This window comes from Sminthopsis crassicaudata, chromosome 3, assembly GCF_048593235.1.
Source record: "Sminthopsis crassicaudata isolate SCR6 chromosome 3, ASM4859323v1, whole genome shotgun sequence".
In the NCBI taxonomy this organism is placed as follows: Eukaryota; Metazoa; Chordata; class Mammalia; order Dasyuromorphia; family Dasyuridae; genus Sminthopsis; species Sminthopsis crassicaudata.
The window spans coordinates 101,690,916-101,709,187 of record NC_133619.1 but is presented as its reverse complement, the minus strand read 5'-3'; the positions used below and the strand labels follow the sequence as shown (position 1 = coordinate 101,709,187).

The window sequence follows — 18,272 nt, the reverse complement described above, 5'->3', positions numbered from 1 at the left end:
ATGTGCAGAATCAGCTATACCCAGAAAAGGAACACTGGGAAATGAGTGTAAACTGAGAGCATTTTTGTTTTGTTTTGTTTTGTTTTGTTTTGTTTTGTTTTGTTTTGTTTCTCTTCCCAGATTATTTTTATCTTGAGAATATAATCCTTCCTTTGCAACAACAACAACAAAATTTGGTTCTGTACATATATATTGTACCTAGAATATAGTATAAGATATTTAATATGTATGGGAATGCCTGCCACTAGGGTATAGGCTTTAAGGCAGGAGGGGAAAAACTCAGAACAGAAGGGAGTACAAGGAATAATGTTGCAAAAAAAAATAAAAAAAAATTACCGATGCATATGTACTGTCAAAGAAAATGTTACAATTAAAGAAATTAATTAAAAATACTATACATTTCAAAAAATTTAAAAAAATAAAAAATAAAATTTCTTCAAAAAAATGTGTTATTCTCTATTCAGATAAGTTAAGAAAGGAAGCAGTCTGGAAAATTATAAAATGCTTGTGAAGACCTCAAAATGCTTTCTGTCATTAAAATACAACAACAACAACAAAACCAAAAGAAAACAAAACAAAACTCTTTCCCCCTTTTTTTGTTTCTTTTAATAACACTGTATGCATGTAGAGATTAGGAAAAACAATTTCCAAAGAGTCAAAATTTGGAAAATGGAGAGATGAATGATAGATATGAATTGAGATCAGAATATTACTAATAAAAATGCATAATTGTGAAAGGTAGTGTCTTGGCTCAATAGCCAGAGTAAGAAGTAATAATTAATTCATGAACCTTTTTGAATTTAATAAACATAGGAAATTCTCTGATCAAGAAGAGCCAGCCCAACATGGAGGAGTCCAGGAAATGGCTTCCTGGAACCCTCCTCCAAACCAATTTCACTTCTGTATCTGTCAGGTGCCTGAGCTTGTAGGATCTCTTGCTTCTGTATGTCTTGCAGCAGCAACAGTTACTTCTGCCAGCAATGCTGGGAGATGAGCCTGACCTCCAATAGACAATCCCAGTCCACTGCTGTCACACTGGAGTTGAAGTTTTAAGAAGTTACTTCTTTGTTAACTGAAGGAACATGCATAAATTCAAAGCAATACACATCCGCACAGCTGAAGACAGGAAATGATATTACTTTGGCAAATATATCTATTTTAGATGATGATAGACTTCAACCAAAAAAGAAAATCTATATGAACAGTTGCTTAGAAATTAAAACTGTTGAGAAGATATTTCAGCAGGAACTAAGAAGGATTATCCCACCTCATGGACAAACCTTAATGCAATGACAAAAATAATGCCTTCTCACTAAATATGATGATGAGAAGTGTGTGTGAACAGTGATCTTGACTCCGTTTTACTGATTATTTTAGATATGACTTTGCACTGGCAAATAGGGTCAGATCAGGATCTTGTCTGTGAGTTTCAAAATAGCACCCCAAAAAAAGGTGATTTAAATAAGTTACTTTAGGAAGAACAAAGATAGCAAATCTACATCAAATAATCTCAGTAATGGTGTAGACAGAATCGCAAGTATTGAAAATATACACACTTAAATATACACTGATAAGAACATCATTTTCTCCATGTATACATCTACCTCCTCTAATAATGAAATTTTGTTTCACAGCAAACAAAAGGGAGAATTTATGGAGGGTCCTTTGTGCTTTTTGTGTCATTCTAAGGAAAGATTTCTTGATATAATAATCTTTTTCAACATAGATTTTATGTGAGTTGCTCATAACAATATCTGAGAATTGAAATCTCTGAAAATAGAGTTAAAATCAGATGCCCAGAATTATCTGAAAGATTTACTCTCCATATCTTGATGGAAAATTATGAAGAGTTTCTGCTTTAATGGTGGCTTGTTATAGATCCTGACTATAGGTGGTGCCTAGCTCCACAATGTAGTTATATTGTGATGGCATTTGGCTTTACCAACTGTCCAGACTTGTTGATGTGAAGATGGTGGAACAGAGCTCTGCTGCAATTGTAAACAAATATGGCATCCAAACCAAACCTGTGATGCTGCCCAACTGCAGAGAACCCAGAGCCCATGTCTGAAAACAATATTTTCTTCTTGTATTATGTGTAGCCAAGAATCTGGAGCAGCAGCTAAAGATATAAAATCATATCCATATTGTGTGCTGCATAGATAAGAAAGATGGATATGGAAGTTCCAGTCACTTGACATATGCTGTGTGTGGTTGTAAGGCTTGTCGATTATGTATGAAGGAGATCTGAGATTTACATTATTAAAGTCCATCAGAATGAACTTCTTGAGGATAGAACTTGAAACTGTAAGAAAATACTGTGACAGCTGGAAACACTCATTTGTACTCCTGTAGGAATTGCTTTAATAGTTGGCATTGCTGCTTCCTGCAATGATTATTGGAATCTGTGCATGGTGGACATAACATTCATAATTGAATGAAGGCAAGGATATTTCAAAACACAAATGGAAGTTGGCCATAGTAGATGGTGTAACATTATCTTTAATGGTATCTCCAGTAGCAATTGCAGTAACTATAGGTATTGACATTACTATTATTATTGTCTTATGTTTATGAAATCTTTGCAAAGTGGAGGTTATGGAAGTGGCAGAACCAAGATGGTGAAGTAAAGACAGGAACTTGCCCAACCTCCCTCACCAACCATCCCAAATCCATTTAAATAATGGATCTAAATAAATTCTAGAGCATCAGGACAACCAAAAAGATGAAGTAGAACATTATTCAGACAAAGGCAATTCAGAAGCTCAGCACAAAAGGCCTGTGACAGCATGATGACAGTCCAGTGTGTGGTCCCAGTGCAGAGAATGCAAGGACAGCCACAGACATAGTCCCAGCCCCAGGCCTTCCTCTGAAGCAGTGATACTATTGGTGAATTCCTGACCTCTCAGCCAAGAGACAACAAAGAGGATCTGGAAGGTAAGTAGAAAAGGTCTATGGAATCAGGGTGAAAACTGAGCCAGTGAGATCCCAGCCCAGAACAAGCCCTGGCCCTAGCCCTGGCCCAGACCCAAGTATCAGCAATGCAAGACTTCTGAATCAGCAGCAGTGCTTCTGGACCTCTTAGCCCAGGGCTACCAGGGAGGATTCAAAAGGTCAGTAGCAAAAGATTGGGAGTCTGGTTTGCAATCCCAACAAGCTGCTACCAGAATACTAGATCTTACATATCTATATCTATATCTATATCTATATCTATATCTATATCTATATCTATATCTATATCTATATCTATATATCTATATATCTATATCCATATCTCTCTCTCTCTCTCTCTATATATATATATATATATATATATATATTTATATTTATATATAAATATAAATAAATAAATAAAAATAAATATTTATATATATATATATATATATATATATATATAAAGAGAGAGAGAGAGAGAGAGAGAGAGAGAGAGAGAGTGAGAGAGAGAGAGAGAGAGAGAGAGAGAGAGAGAGAGAGAGAGAGAGAGAGATGAGGACATACCTAATAACTCCATGGCCCAAAAGAGAGCTTGTGGTCAGATTCCTAGAAGGATTTTGGGAAAACAGCTGTATAAAACTCCTAAGTTTGGGGACAGTAACCCTCCATCCCAGAAATACAACTTTAATGAAGAGTTAACTCATTAGAACATTCTTATTATTATTTTGGCAGTTAGAAGGAAATATATAAATAGATGACGGATATGAGTTGAATATAAAGGAATAATTTTTATTTAAAAAATTTTTGAAATTAAGGAATGAAAGAGAAAGGTACTGGGAGAAAGAGGAAGGAAAAGTGGAATGGTGCAAATTATTTGCCATAAAAAAGGAGGCAAGAAAAAAGATTTTACAATGGAGGAAGAAGGGGGAAAAGGGGGAATGAATAAATCTATTCCTAGCAGAATTAGTTCAAATAGGAAATAACTTACATATTCAATAAGGGCATAGAAATCCACATTACATTGTTGGAAAATAAGAGGAGAATGGGATATGGGAAAGGCATATTGGGGGAGGGAAGTGTTAGTAGCAAAATACTTTTGAGGAGGACTTCTGACCAAGATGGCAGCGTGGAGGCAGACAGCGGCTTGAGCTCCTCATTTTCTCTCAGAATTTACTTCATGACAAGCCTCGCAGTTAATGCTTGACAGGAAAAGAAACCTACAAATAATCATCAACAGAAGACATCCTTGAAATTCACCAGAAAAGGTCTGTGTTTGCCTGGGGGAGGGGACGAACAGACTGGGCTCACACAGAGGGCAGGCAGTAAGAGCAAGACAGGAAGCTCACACAGCTCAGAGCAGATGGGGGACAGGTACAATCTCTTCTGTTTCTGTAAAAAGACTTTTACCCCAGTGTGGATGTTCCCTCTTGGCAGCAAGCCAGGAGCAGCAGAGAAGGTGTAATTACCAAAGGTGAAGAATAAAAACCCGAAAGCTAGCATCTCTAGGGACCGGCCACCCCCACCCCCACCCAGAGTGACTCAGCTCTTTCTCAGAACCTCAGAGCTCAGACACAGCACAGCCATCTCTGTCCTATAAGTGCCTCTATGCTGTCTCCCAAAGTCTATAGAGGAAGCATGGTAACACCATCCAGCCCCATCGCCCCCAAAAAAACAGACTAATTGTTTCTCTTGTCAATTTGTTTTATTTGATTCTGCTCTGACAAAATGAACAAAAAATTCAAAAGGGCTCTAACCATTGACAGCTTCTGTATGGAGAGAGGGTAGACTTCAAATACTGAGGACACTAAAAGTAGATTTTCTCCAGAGGAATCTCCTAAGGGGGATATGATCTACTCCTCAATACATAGAGGAAATCAAAAAGGTTCTCACAAGAGAGCTAGAAAAGAAATGGGAAAAGGAAAGGGAAGCTTGGAAAGTAAGCCTGGAGAACTCATTCCACACATTTAAAGACAGAGTGGATAAAGAAAAGAAATCATTGAGAAATAAAATTAGTGAATTAGAAAACTTAAACAACTCCAAGAAAAACAGGATTAGTGAGCTGGAAAAAGAAAACAGCTCTCTAAAATATAAAATGGATGAAATGGAAAAAAATTTCATAGAAGAAAAAACTCACTTAAAAACTAAATTGGACAATTACAAAAAGATATAAAAATGTGAGTGAAGAAAATATATCATTGAAAATTAGGCTTGGACAAGTAGAAATGAATGACTCAAGGAGAAAACAAGAAGTAGTCAAGCAAAACCAGGAAAAAAAAAAAAAAAAAAAAAAAACAATTGAAAAGAATGTCAAGTACCTTATTGGAAAGACAACAGACCTGGAAAACAGATCCAGGAGAGACAATTTGAGAATAATTGGACTCCCTGAAAAATGTGAGGAAAAAAAGAACCTGGCCACTATATTCCAGGAAATTATCATAGAGAACTGCCCAGACGTTTGGAAACAGAGGGTAAAATAGACATTGAAAAAATTCATTGATCACCTACTGAAAGGGACCCTAAAATCAAAACGCCAAGAAACATAATGGCCAAGTTCAAGAACCATCAGACAAAGGAAAAGATATTGGAAGCTGCTGGAAAAAAGCAATTCAGATATGGAGGAGCCACAATAAGGATAACCCAGGATCTAGCAGCGTCCTCATTAAAAGAATGAAGGGCCTGGAATATTATATTCCGAAAGGCTAAGGATCTTGGTATGCAGCCAAGAATAACTTACCCAGCAAAAATGAGCATCATTTTCCAGGGAAGAACATGGACATTTAATGAAATAAATGAATTCCATCTATTTTTGATGAAAAAACCACGACTACATAAAATGTTTGATCTTCAAATACAGAACTCCAGAGATTTCTAAAAAGGTAAAAAGAAATCTTGAGAACTATATTTCTGACATAAGGATATGTAAAGAACACATGTATAATTTGTCCTAGAAACTAGAGGTAGAAAGGGAATTATAAAAATTGGTAAAGTGGTGGTACTACATTTCATGAAGAGGCAAAGGTAACCTATTATATCTGACAGAAAAAAAGGAGGGGGATGAACAGAGTGTGTATCAATAGACATAATCGTTTTATGGTGAAACTTCTTCCACTTAATTGAAAAATGAGAGGGAAGGAGTTAGCTAAGGGGAAGGGCATACAGAAATTGTGAGAAAAAGGAATAAAATAGGAAGAGAAACTTTAAGGTGGGGATGGGATACTAAAAAGGAAGGGCTGTAAAAAGCAAGTGGTGTTCACAAGTTTAGTACTGGGTAGGGGGGTAAGAGGGAAGGAAAGGAGAAAAGCATAGGCAAGGGTCAACAGGATGGCAAGCAATATAGAATTAGTCATTCTAACCGTAAATGTGAATGGGATAAACTCCCTCATAAAAAGGAAGCAGTTAGCAGACTGGATTGAAAGCCAGAATCCTAGTATATGTTGTTTACAGGAAACACACCTGAAACAGTGTTACATTCAAAATAAAATTAAAAAGGTTGAGAAGATTCACTATGCTTCAGGTAAAGCCAAAAAAAGCAGGGGTAGCCCTCCTCATCTCAAATCAAGCAATAACTATCCTAAATCAAACCACATCCTAAATCAAACCACCAAATAAATAAGAAAGAAGATCAAAGAGGTAAATAGAATATTAGAAAAGTTTGATATGATAGATCTTTGGCAAAAGCTAAATGGAGAGAGAGGAGTACAGTTTCTTCTTAGCAGTTCATGGAACCTATACAAAAATTGATCATATATTAGGACATAAAAACCTAAAAATCAAATGCAGTATGACAGAAACAGTAAATGCATCCTTTTCAGACCACAATGCAATCAAAATTAAATTTAATAAAAAGCCAGGGGAAAATAGACCAAAAAATAATTGAAACTAAATAATCTCATACGAAAGAATGATTGGGTAAAACAGCAAATCATAGACATAATTAATAACTTCACCCAAGAAAAGGAAAATAATGAGACATCATACCAAAATGTGTGGGATACAGCCAAAGCAGAAATAAGGAGAAGTTTTATATCTCTTCAGGCCTACTTGCATAAAATAGAGAAAGAGAGGTCCAACGAATTGGGCTTACAACTAAAATTGCTAGAAAAGGAACAAATTAAAACCCCCCAGTCAAACACAAAACTTGAAATTCTAAATATAAAAGGTGTGATTAATAAAATTTAAAGTAAAAAAAAATTTTTTTGAATTAATAAATAAAACTAGGAGTTGGTTCTTTGAAAAAACCAACAAAATATACAAACACTTAGAAAATCTGATTTAAAAAAGGAAAGAGGAAAAGCAAATTGTTAGTCTTGAAAATGAAAAGGGAGAACTCACCACTAATGAAGACAAAATTGGAACAATAGTTAGGAGCTACTTTGCTCAACTTTATGCCAATCAATTCGATAATTTAAATGAAATGGAAAAATACCTTCAAAAATATAGCTTGCCCAGATTAACAGAGGAAGAAGTAAGTAGCCTAAATAGTCCCATCTCAGAAAAAGAAATAGAACAAGCTATTACCCAACTCCCTAAGAAAAAATCCCCAGGAGCAGATGGATTTACATCTGAATTCCACCAAAAATTTAAAGAACAATTAGCCCCAATGTTATATAAACTATTTGAAAAAATAGGGATTGTAGGAGTCCTACCAAATTCCTTTTATGACACAGACATGGTACTGATACCTAAACCATGTAGATTGAAAACTGAGAAAAAAAAAAAAAAAAAAAAACTATTGACCAATCTCCTTAATGAATATTGATGCTAAAATCTTAAATAAGATATTAGCAAAAAGACTTCAGAAAATCATTCCCAGGATAATATATTATGATCAACTAGGATTTATACCAGGAATGCAGGGCTGGTTTAATATTATAAAAACTATTAGTATAATTGACCATATTAATAATCAAATTAATAAAAACCATATGATCATCCCAATAGATGCAGAAAAAGCATTTGAGGACTTCCAGGCAAGATGGCGGTGTAGAGACAGACAGCTGCTTAAGCTCTGTGTTTTCTTTCAGAACTTACTTGATGACAAGCCTCAGAGTTAATGCTTGACCAGAAAAGAAACCCACAAATAATCACCAAGAGAAGACATCCTTGAAATTCACCAGAAATGGTCTGTGTTTGCTAGGGGGAGGGTGGAACAGACTGGACAAAGACTGAGGGCAGGCAGCCACAGTGAGACAGACAGCTTACACAGCTCAGACCAGAGGTGGGAGGGCTACAATCTCTGCCTTTGCTGCAAAAAGACTTTTACCCCAGTGTGGATATTTTGTCTTGGCAGGAAGCCAGGAGCAGGGAGAGGGTGTAAACACCTGAGGTTAAGATTAAAATCCCAGAAAGCTAGTGTCTCTCAGAACCTGGCTACCCCCAACCCCCACCTGGAGTGACTCAGCTCTTTCTCAGAGCCTCAAAGCCCAGACACGGTGCAGCCATCACTGTTCTGTTAGTGGCTCTCTGCTGCCCTACCCCCAGTCTGTAGAGGAAGCCCATTAACACCATCCAGCCCCATCCCCCAAAAAACAGACCAATTGTTTCTCTTATCAATTTGTTTTCTTCGATTCAGCTCTTGGACAAAATGAACAAAAAATTCAAAGGGGCTCTAACAATTGACAGCTTCTGTATGGAGAGAGAGCAGACTTCAAATACTGAGGAGACTAAAATCAGACTGTTTCCAGAGGAATCCCCTAAAGGCGATATGTTCTGCTCCTCAATACAAAAGAACCTCACAGAGGAAATCAAAAAGGCTCTCACAAGAGAGCTAGAAGAGAAATGGGAAAAGGAAAGGAAAGCTTGGAAAGAGAGCCTGGAGAAGTCATCCAGAGTGGATAAAGAGATCAAATCATTGAGAAATAAAATTAGTGAATTAGAAAAGGCAAACAACTCCAAGGAAAACAGGATTAGTGAGCTGGATAAAGAAATCAGCTCTCTAAAAAATAAAATGGATAAAATGGGAAAAAAAAGTCCATAGAAGATAAAAACACAATTGGACAATTACAAAAAGATATAAAAAAAGGGAGTGAAGAAAATACATCATTGAAAATTAGACTCAACCAAGTAGAAATGAATGACTCAAGGAGAAACCAAGAGGTAGTCAAGCAAAACCAGAGAAATGAAACAATTTAAAAGAATGTCAAGTACCTTGTTAGAAAGACAACAGACCTGGAAGACAGATCCAGGAGAGACAATTTGAGAATAATTGGACTCCCTGAAAAATGTGAGGAAAAAAAGAGCTTGGCCACTACTTTCGAGGAAATTATCAAAGAGAACTGCCCAGATGTTTTGGAAACAGAGGGTAAAATAGACATTGAAAAAATTCATTGATCACCTACTGAAAGGGACCCTAAAACAAAACGCCAAGAAATATAGTGGCCAACTTCAAGAACCATCAGACGAAGGAAAAGATATTGGAAGCTGCTAGAAAAAAGCAATTCAGATATGGAGGAGCCACAATAAGGATAACCCAGGATCTAGCAGCATCCACATTAAAAGAACAAAGGGCCTGGAACATGATATTCCGAAAGGCTAAGGATCTTGGTATACAGCCAAGAATAACTTACCCAGCAAAAATGAGCATCGTTTTCCAGGGAAGAAGATGGACATTTAACGAAATAAATGAATTCCATCTATATTTGATGAAAAAAACCGACCTACATAAAAGGTTTGATCTTCAAATACAGAACTCAAGAGATTTCTAAAAAAGGTAAAAAGAAATCTTGAGAACTATACTTCTGCCATATAAACATGTAAAGAACATATGTATAATTTGTCCTAGAAATTAGAGGTGGAAAGGAAATTATATCATAAAAAAGTGTAAAGTGGTCGTACTACATCTCATAAAGAGGCAAAGGTAACCTTTTATATCTGAGAAAAAGAAAGGAGGGAGATGAATTTTATGGTGAAACTTCTTCCACTTCATTGAAAAATGAGAGGGAAGGAATAAGCTAAGGGGAAGGGAATACAGAAACTGTAAGGAAAAGGGGTAAAATAAGGGGAGGAACTTTAAGGTGGAGGAGGGATACTAAAAAGGAAGGGCTGTAAAAAGCAAGTGGTGTTCACAAGTTTAATACTGGTGTAAGATGGAAGGAAAGGGGAAAAGCATAAGCAGGGGTTAATAGGATGGCAAGCAATATAGAATTAGTCATTCAAACCATAAATATGAATGGGGTAAACTACCCCATAAAGAGGATTTGGTTAGCAGAGTGGATTAAAAGTCAGAATCCTATGATATGTTGTTTACAAGAAACACACCTGAAACAGGGTGATACATTCAAACTAAAAGTAAAAGGGTGGAGCAGAATCTACTATACTTCAGGCAAAGCCAAAAAAGCAGGGGTAGCCATCCTCATCTCAGATCAAGCAAAACCAAAAATTGATCTGATTAAAAGACATAAGGAATGAAGGGCATTGTGTCCCGCTAAAGGGTAGCATCAATAATGAAACAGTATCAATATTAAACATATATGCACCAAGAGTGCAGAATCTAAATTCTTAAAATAGAAATTAAGAGACCTGCAAGAAGAAATAGATAGCAAAACTATAATAGTGGGAGATCTCCACCTTGCACTCTCAGAATTAGATAAATCAAACCACAAAATAAATAAGAAAGAAGTCAAAGAGGAAAATAGAATACTAGAAAAGTTTGATATGATAGATCTTTGGCAAAAGCTAAATGGAGACAGAAAGGAGTATACTTTCTTCTTAGCAGTTCATGGAACCAATACAAAAATTGATCATATACTAGGGCATAAAAACCTCAAAATCAAATGCAGTAAGGCAGAACTAGTAAATGCATCCTTTTCAGAACACAATGCAATCAAAATTACATTTAACAAAAAGCCAAGGGAAAATAGACCAAAAAATAATTGGAAACTAAATAATCTTATACTAAATAATGATTGGGTAAAACAGCAAATCATAGACATAATTAATAACTTCACCAAAGAAAAGGAAAATAATGAGACATCATACCAAAATGTGTGGGATACAGCCAAAGCAGTAATAAGGGGAAGTTTTATATCTCTTCAGGCCTACTTGCATAAAATAGAGAAAGAGAGGGCCAATGAATTGGGCTTGCAACTAAAATTACTAGAAAAGGAACAAATTAAAAACCCCCAGTCAAACACAAAACTTGAAATTCTAAAAATAAAAGGTGAGATTAATAAAAGTGAAAGTAAAAAAAAAAAAAAACTATTGAATTAATTAATAAAACTAAGAGTTGGTTCTTTGAAAAAACCAACAAAATAGACAAATCCTTAATAAACCTGATTAACAAAAGGAAAGAGAAAAAGCAAATTGTTAGTCTTGAAAATGAAAAGGCAGAACTCACCACTAATGAAGAGGAAATTTGAACAATAGTTAGAAGCTACTTTGCTCAACTTTATGCCAATAAATTCGACAACTTAAATGAAATGGAAGAATACCTTCAAAAATATAGCTTGGCCAGATTAAAAGAGGAAGAAGTAAGTAGCCTAAATAGTCCCATCTCAGAAAAAGAAACAGAACAAGCTATTAACCAACTTCCTAAGGAAAAATCCCCAGGAGCAGATGGATTTATATGTGAATACTACCAAACATTTAAAGAACAACTAACTCCAGTGGTATATAAAGTATTGGAAAACATAGGGATTGAAGGAGTCCTACCAAATTCCTTTTATGTCACAGACATGGTACTGATACCTAAACCACGTAGATTGAAAACTGAGAAAGAAAACTATAGACCAATTTCCTTAATGAACATTGATGCTAAAATCTTAAATAAGATATTAGCAAAAAAACTTCAGAAAATCATATATTTAAATAGCATATATTTAAAATTTTCAGTAAACATCATATGTAATGGCAATAAACTAGAACCTTTCCCTGTAAGATCAGGAGTGAAACAAGTTTGCCCACTATCACCATTCCTATTCAATATAGTACTAGAAATTCTAGCCATGGCAATAAGAGCCGAGAAAGAGATTCAAGGAATTAGAGTAGGGAAAGAGGAAATCAAATTATCACTCTTTGCAGATGACATGATGGTATACTTAGAGAACCCCAAAGACTCTGCTAAAAAGCTATTAGAATTAATTCAGAGTTTTAGCAAAGTTGTGGGATACAAAATAAATCCACATAAATCCTCAGCATTTTTATACATTACAAACACAATCCAACAGCAAGAGATATAAAGAGAAATTCCATTCAAAATAACGATCAATAGTCTAAAATATTTGGGAATGTATCTACCAAAGGAGAGTCAGGAATTATATGAGCAAAATTACGAAAAACTTGCAACAAAAATAAAGTTAGATTTAAATAATTGGAAAGACATTCAGAGGAGCGAATATAATTTAGATGACAATACTCCCTAAACTAATCTATCTATTTAGTGCTATACCAATCAGACCCCCAAGAAACTATTTTAATGACCTAGAAAAAATAACAACAGAATTCATATGGAAGAATAAAAGGTCGAGAATTTCAAGAGAAGTAATGAAAAAAAAATTAAATGAAGGTGGTCTAGCTGTAACTGATCTAGAACTGTATTATAAAGCAACAGTCACCAAAACCATTTGATATTGGCTAAGAAATAGACTAGTTGATCAGTGGCATAGGTTAGGTTCACAGGGCAAGATAGTGAATAAAAATAGCAATCTAGGGTTTGATAAACCCAAAGATCCCAACTTTTGGGATAAGAATTCATTATTTGACAAAATCTGCTGGGAAAACTGGAAATTAGTATAGCAGAAACTAGGCATGGACCCACATTTAACACCACATACTAAGATAAGATCAAAATGGGTCCAAGATTTAGGAATAAAGAAGGAAATCATAAATAAATTGGAGGAACATGGGGGTTTATGTATCGGACTTGTGGAGGAGGAAGGAGTTTGTGTCCAAGGAAGAACTAGAGACCATTATTGATCACAAAATAAAAATTTTGATTACACCAAATTAAAAACTTTCTGCACAAACAAAACTAATGCAAACAAAATTAGAAGGTAAGTAAGAAATTGGGAAAATATTTTTACAGTTATAGGTTCGGATAAAGGCCTAATCTCCAAAATATCCAGAGAATTGACTTTAATTTATAAGAAATCAAGCCATTCTCCAATTGATAAATGGTCAAAGGATTTGAACAGACAATTTTCAGATGATGAAATTAAAACTATTTCCACTCATATGAAAGAGTGTTCCAAATCAGTATTGATCAGAATAATGCAAATTAAGACATCTCTGAGATATCATTACACACCTGTCAGATTGGCTAACATGACAGGAACTAATAATGATGAATGTTGGAGGGGCTGTGGGAAAAATGGGACACTGATGCATTGTTGATGGAGTTGTGAAAGAATCCAACCATTCTCGAGAGCAATCTGGAATTATGCCCCAAAAGTTATCAAAATGTGCGTACCCTTTGACCCAGCAGTGGTACTACTGGGCTAATACCCCAAGGAAATACTAAAGAAGGGAAAGGGACCTGTATGTGCCAAAATATTTGTGGCAGCCCTTTATGTATTGGCTAGAAATTGGAAAATGTATGGATGTCCATCAATTGGAGAATGGTTGGGAAAATTATGGTATATGAATGTTATGGAATATTTTTGCTCTCTAAGAAATGACCAACAGGAGGAATACAGAGAGGCTTGGAGAGACTTAACATCAAGTGATGCTGAATGAAACCAGTAGAACTAGGAGATCATTGTACACTTCAACAATGATATTGTATGAGGATGTATTCTGATGGAAGTGGATATCTTCAACATAGAGAAGAGCCAATCCAATTCCAATTGACAAATGATGGACAGAATCAGCTACACCCAGAAAAGGAACACTGGGAAATGGGTGTAAACTGTGAGCATTTTTTTTTCTTCCCAGATTATTCATATTTTCCAAATACAATTCTTCCTTTGCAACAACAACAACAAAATTCAGTTCTGCACATATATATTGTACCTAGGATATAGTATAAGATATTTAATATGTATGGGAATGCCTGCCATCTAGGGGAGGCGGTGGAGGGAAGGAGGGGAAAAATTTGGAACAAAAGGTAGTACAAGGGATGATGTTGTAAAAAAAAAATAACTATGCATATGTACTGTCAAAAATGTTATACTTATAAAATTAATAAAAATGCTTTTGAGGAAGGAGTGGATAAAAAAAGAATAAATGGTAGGAATTAGCAATAGTAATTGTAAAATGTGATGTTCTGTTTCTCTAAATTATAATCCTTCTCTGGGAGCAGATCTTTTGGGGAGCTTCTTTTCAGTTATGTTCAATAATCCTAAAATGCAGCCAGGAATTAAAGTCTAGATTCTCTATTGTGTCTTTCAAAATCCTGAATCTTTTTTCTGTGGCCCAGTTAGATTTAGTAGAGACCTATCTCTCTTCCTGGCTCCCCAGAGCTTTTGTGAGAATGACTCCAGCCAGCACCAAAGTCAAAGTGGAAATTAAATTTCCACTCTGAAATGGGACTATTTAAGCAATTTATCTTCTCCTCTGTTAATCTAGGAAGCCTATATTTTTGGAGAAAATCATCCATTTCACTTAAGTTATCAAATTTATTGGCATAAAGTTGGTCAAAGTAACTCCTTATTATTTCTCTAATTTCCTCTTCATTGGTGGAAAGATCCCCCTTTTCATTTGTAAGACTAACAATTTGATTTTCCTCTTTCCTTTTTAAGATCAGATTTACCAAAGGTTTATCTATTTTATTGGGTTTTTCATAAAACCAACTCTTGGTTTTATTTATTAATTCAATAGTTTTTTTTTTTTTTTTACTTTCAATATTATTGATTTCTCCTTTTATATGAAAGAGTGTTCCAAATCACTACTGATCAGAGAAATGCAAATTAAGACAACTCTGAGATACCACTACACACCTGTCAGATTGGGAAAACCTTGTTGGTGGAGTTGTGAAAGAATCCAACCATTCTGGAGAGCAATTTGGAATTATGCCCAAAAAGTTATCAAACTGTGCATATCCTTTGATCCAGCATTGCTGCTATTGCTTATATCCTAAAGAAATACTAAAGAGGGGAAAGGGACCTGCATGGGCCAAAATGTTTGTGGCAGCTTTTTTCGTATTGGCTAGAAACTGGAAGATGAATGGATGTCCATCAATTGGAGAATGGTTGGGTAAATTATGGTATATGAAGGTTATGGAATATTATTGCTCTGTAAGAAATGACAAGCAGGACGAATACAGAGGTTTGGAAAGACTTACATCAACTGATGCTGAGTGAAATGAATAGAACCAGAATATCGCTGTACACTTCAATGGTGTATGAAGATGTATTCTGATGGAAGTGGATCTCTTCAACATAAAAAAGATCCAACTCACTTCCAGTTGATCAATGATGGACAGAAATAACTATACCCAGAGAAGGAACACTGAGAAGTGAATGTAAATTGTTAGCACTACTGTCTTTCTACCCAGGTTACTTATACCTTTGGAATCTAATACTTAACGTGCAACAAGAAAATGGGATTTACACACATATATTGTATCTAGGTTATATTGTAACACATGTAAAATGTATGGGATTGCCTGTCATCTAGGGGTGAAAGTATAGGGAGGGAGGGGATAATTTGGAAAAATGAATACAAGGGATAATGTTATTTAAAAAATTACTCATGCATATATACTGTCAAAATTTTTATAATTATAAAATAAAAAAATAAAATATGCAATAATAAGCACTGTTTTTATCATCTGAAAGAACAAGCTTATGTAAAGAAGAACTGTACAGTTTATGTGGAGAATCTGGCATAGTAAGTTTGGGAATAGTTAGTGATAATGCCAGCACCAAAGCAATATCAGCATCCATCCTAAATCCTTATGTCCCATTTAAAAAATAAGGCAATAATATGAAGGTACTAGTGCATCCTGAATCAAAGCCATCCAACTTCTGACGCAATAGTGGAAGCAGTGTAATAATGTTCTTGGTTGTGGTAATGCTGATAGTCTTTTGGGTGGAATGTATCAGAAGGTTAATCTAGTGCTACCAAATGGTCCAAAGAAACAGCAAGCAAAAAAACCTAAAAGGTAAAATTAGATAAAAAGGCATGAAAATAGATCAAACCAGAGAGAATATGGATGTGCATTTATTAGAGCATAGTGCATGAACTCTAGTGAATTTGACTCACCATCTCTCAGTGACAGCATTCCATTTGTTGCCAACTCTCAATCAAGTAATTCTCTGAAATCAGTTGCTCTGACTTGGAAAGCATGAAAATTTCTTGGAATCATGGCTCTAATAAATATTATACATGTTTTGATATTGTTAACATTCTTCCTAAGGTAAAAAATAACCACTTAGAAAATTCTCCCCATCTAAATGACTTTCCTTTGCTGACTACCCCTGCTGAAGTTCCACTATTGAGTTATGTTATTGAAGAGTATGGGAACAGTGTGGCAACAGCTAGTATAGATCTCCATTTTAACAGGGACTAGAGGAAACAAATAACAATGATTCACAATGAGTTATGGAATTAAATACTACAATTCTGAATGAAATCTAGATGTGTCAGTACTGTAAGATATTCACCAATGAACATTCCTATAAGAACTGATTGAACTACTTGTGATTATTGGAAGTTTCAAGTTACCCACAGAAGCTGTTTCTTCATAATAATGCAATTAGATTTAAATGTAATGAGTCAAAATGGTTCATGTGAGTTTTAGTTACACTGTGAAGTAGAATAAAGCTTTAAAAATGCATTACAACAGAATAACAAACCATAAGATGAAAGCTAAAGTTGTGCATGTTTGCACAAAACTTTGCTTTAAAGCACATACTTCTGTATCCACATGGAAATTTGGCTTAATTTACAATAGATATATACAATTCTAATATAACTCTGTAATAATTTTATGAAAACTTTTTGATAAATGGGTAATGACAATGTATTTAAAACAACTAAGGGATACAATTTAAAATAAGCATTACTCTCCTGGAATCCTTGCATGTTATTGTACAATAGCTAATATCCTTTATAACATATCTAGTTACAACTAGGCATAATTTTTCCCCCTTTTAGGCTGAGTCATATGCATTGTGGACACACAGAACTTAATGCATCTCATTTACTTACTACTGTTTGGATACTTGTCCACTTTGAGCAATGTTTTGGCAATTTTTGTAGAACTTTGAAATAGAGAAACATGGCACATAGTATGTTTTGTATAATGTTTATATCAAGTTACTGAAGAGGTTTAATGGTTATTAAGTATATGCACAGCAATGAACTTTGGTGAGATATGTACAAAATGTAAAATAAAAACCCCATTTGTTTGTAAGCATTTTAAATAGTAGATGGGGTTTTAAGTTCCTCATTGTATGAGGATTTTATTGTGCTGTTTTCCAGAACATCTTCTTTGATCACCTTGGATAACACAAAAATAAATAAATAAATAAATAAATAAATAAATAAATAAATAAATAAATACAGAACCCAAAAATGACTGTGGTAATTAGGTAAACAATTTTATCATTGCTAATGATAATGAAAAAGTATTAGCCTATCAAAGACTCACTCAGGCTTTAGAAGAAATTTTTTTTATAAATAGTGAGTTTCAAAAACAATGCCCATCTCCAAATATTGAATCAAAATACAATATGGTTCTCATACAGATATAAAAGGTATATTCCTAGTGTTGCCAATTTTATTCTTTTTAACTTCTGTGTACAAAAAAGTTGATAGTTTTTCTGGGAAGGAAGCTTCTTTGGAAAACCCCACTAATAATGAAAGACTGCTTAGCTAGCTGATGATTATAATAAAGTTTTTTAACCAATAGCTTTCACTTACATCCAAAGATTCCTTAAAAACTTTCAGAAAATGCACTTCTCTGATAAGGAATGTCAAGTGAGACATTCAAATCATAGGATTCACTATTTATTTATTTATTTTTAGATGAAAGCTTTTTTATTTTTTAAATATATGCATAGTTTTTACCACTCTCCCTTGCAAAACGGTGTGTTCCCAAATTTTTTTCTTCCTCCCTTCCACCCAACCCCTTCCCTAGATGATAAGTAATCTAATAATGTGTTAAACACATTCAATTCTTCTGTACACATTTTCATAATTATTATGCTGCACAAGAAAAATCATATCAAAAAAGAAATACATGAGAAAGAAAAAAGCAAGTAAATAACACAAAAAAGTTAAAATACTATGTGATGCTCTACACGCACACACACACAGTTCTCTCTTTTGTACAGTTGGCTCTCTTCATCATAAAACTATTGGAACTGACCTGAATCACCTCACTATTGAAAAGAACCACATCCATTGGAATTGATCATTATATAATCTTACTATGCTTGTGTACAATATTCTCTTGGTTC

At 34.7% G+C, this 18,272-nt stretch overlaps 2 pseudogenes; both read left to right on the top strand.

Moving 5' to 3' along the window:
• Positions 1-784: 784 nt before the first annotated feature.
• Positions 785-2,574, top strand: LOC141561900 (E3 ubiquitin-protein ligase RNF19A pseudogene; annotated as a pseudogene).
• Positions 2,575-2,615: 41 nt separating this feature from the next.
• LOC141561899 (E3 ubiquitin-protein ligase RNF19A pseudogene) lies at positions 2,616-16,407 on the top strand (annotated as a pseudogene).
• The last annotated feature ends 1,865 nt before the right edge of the window (positions 16,408-18,272 follow it).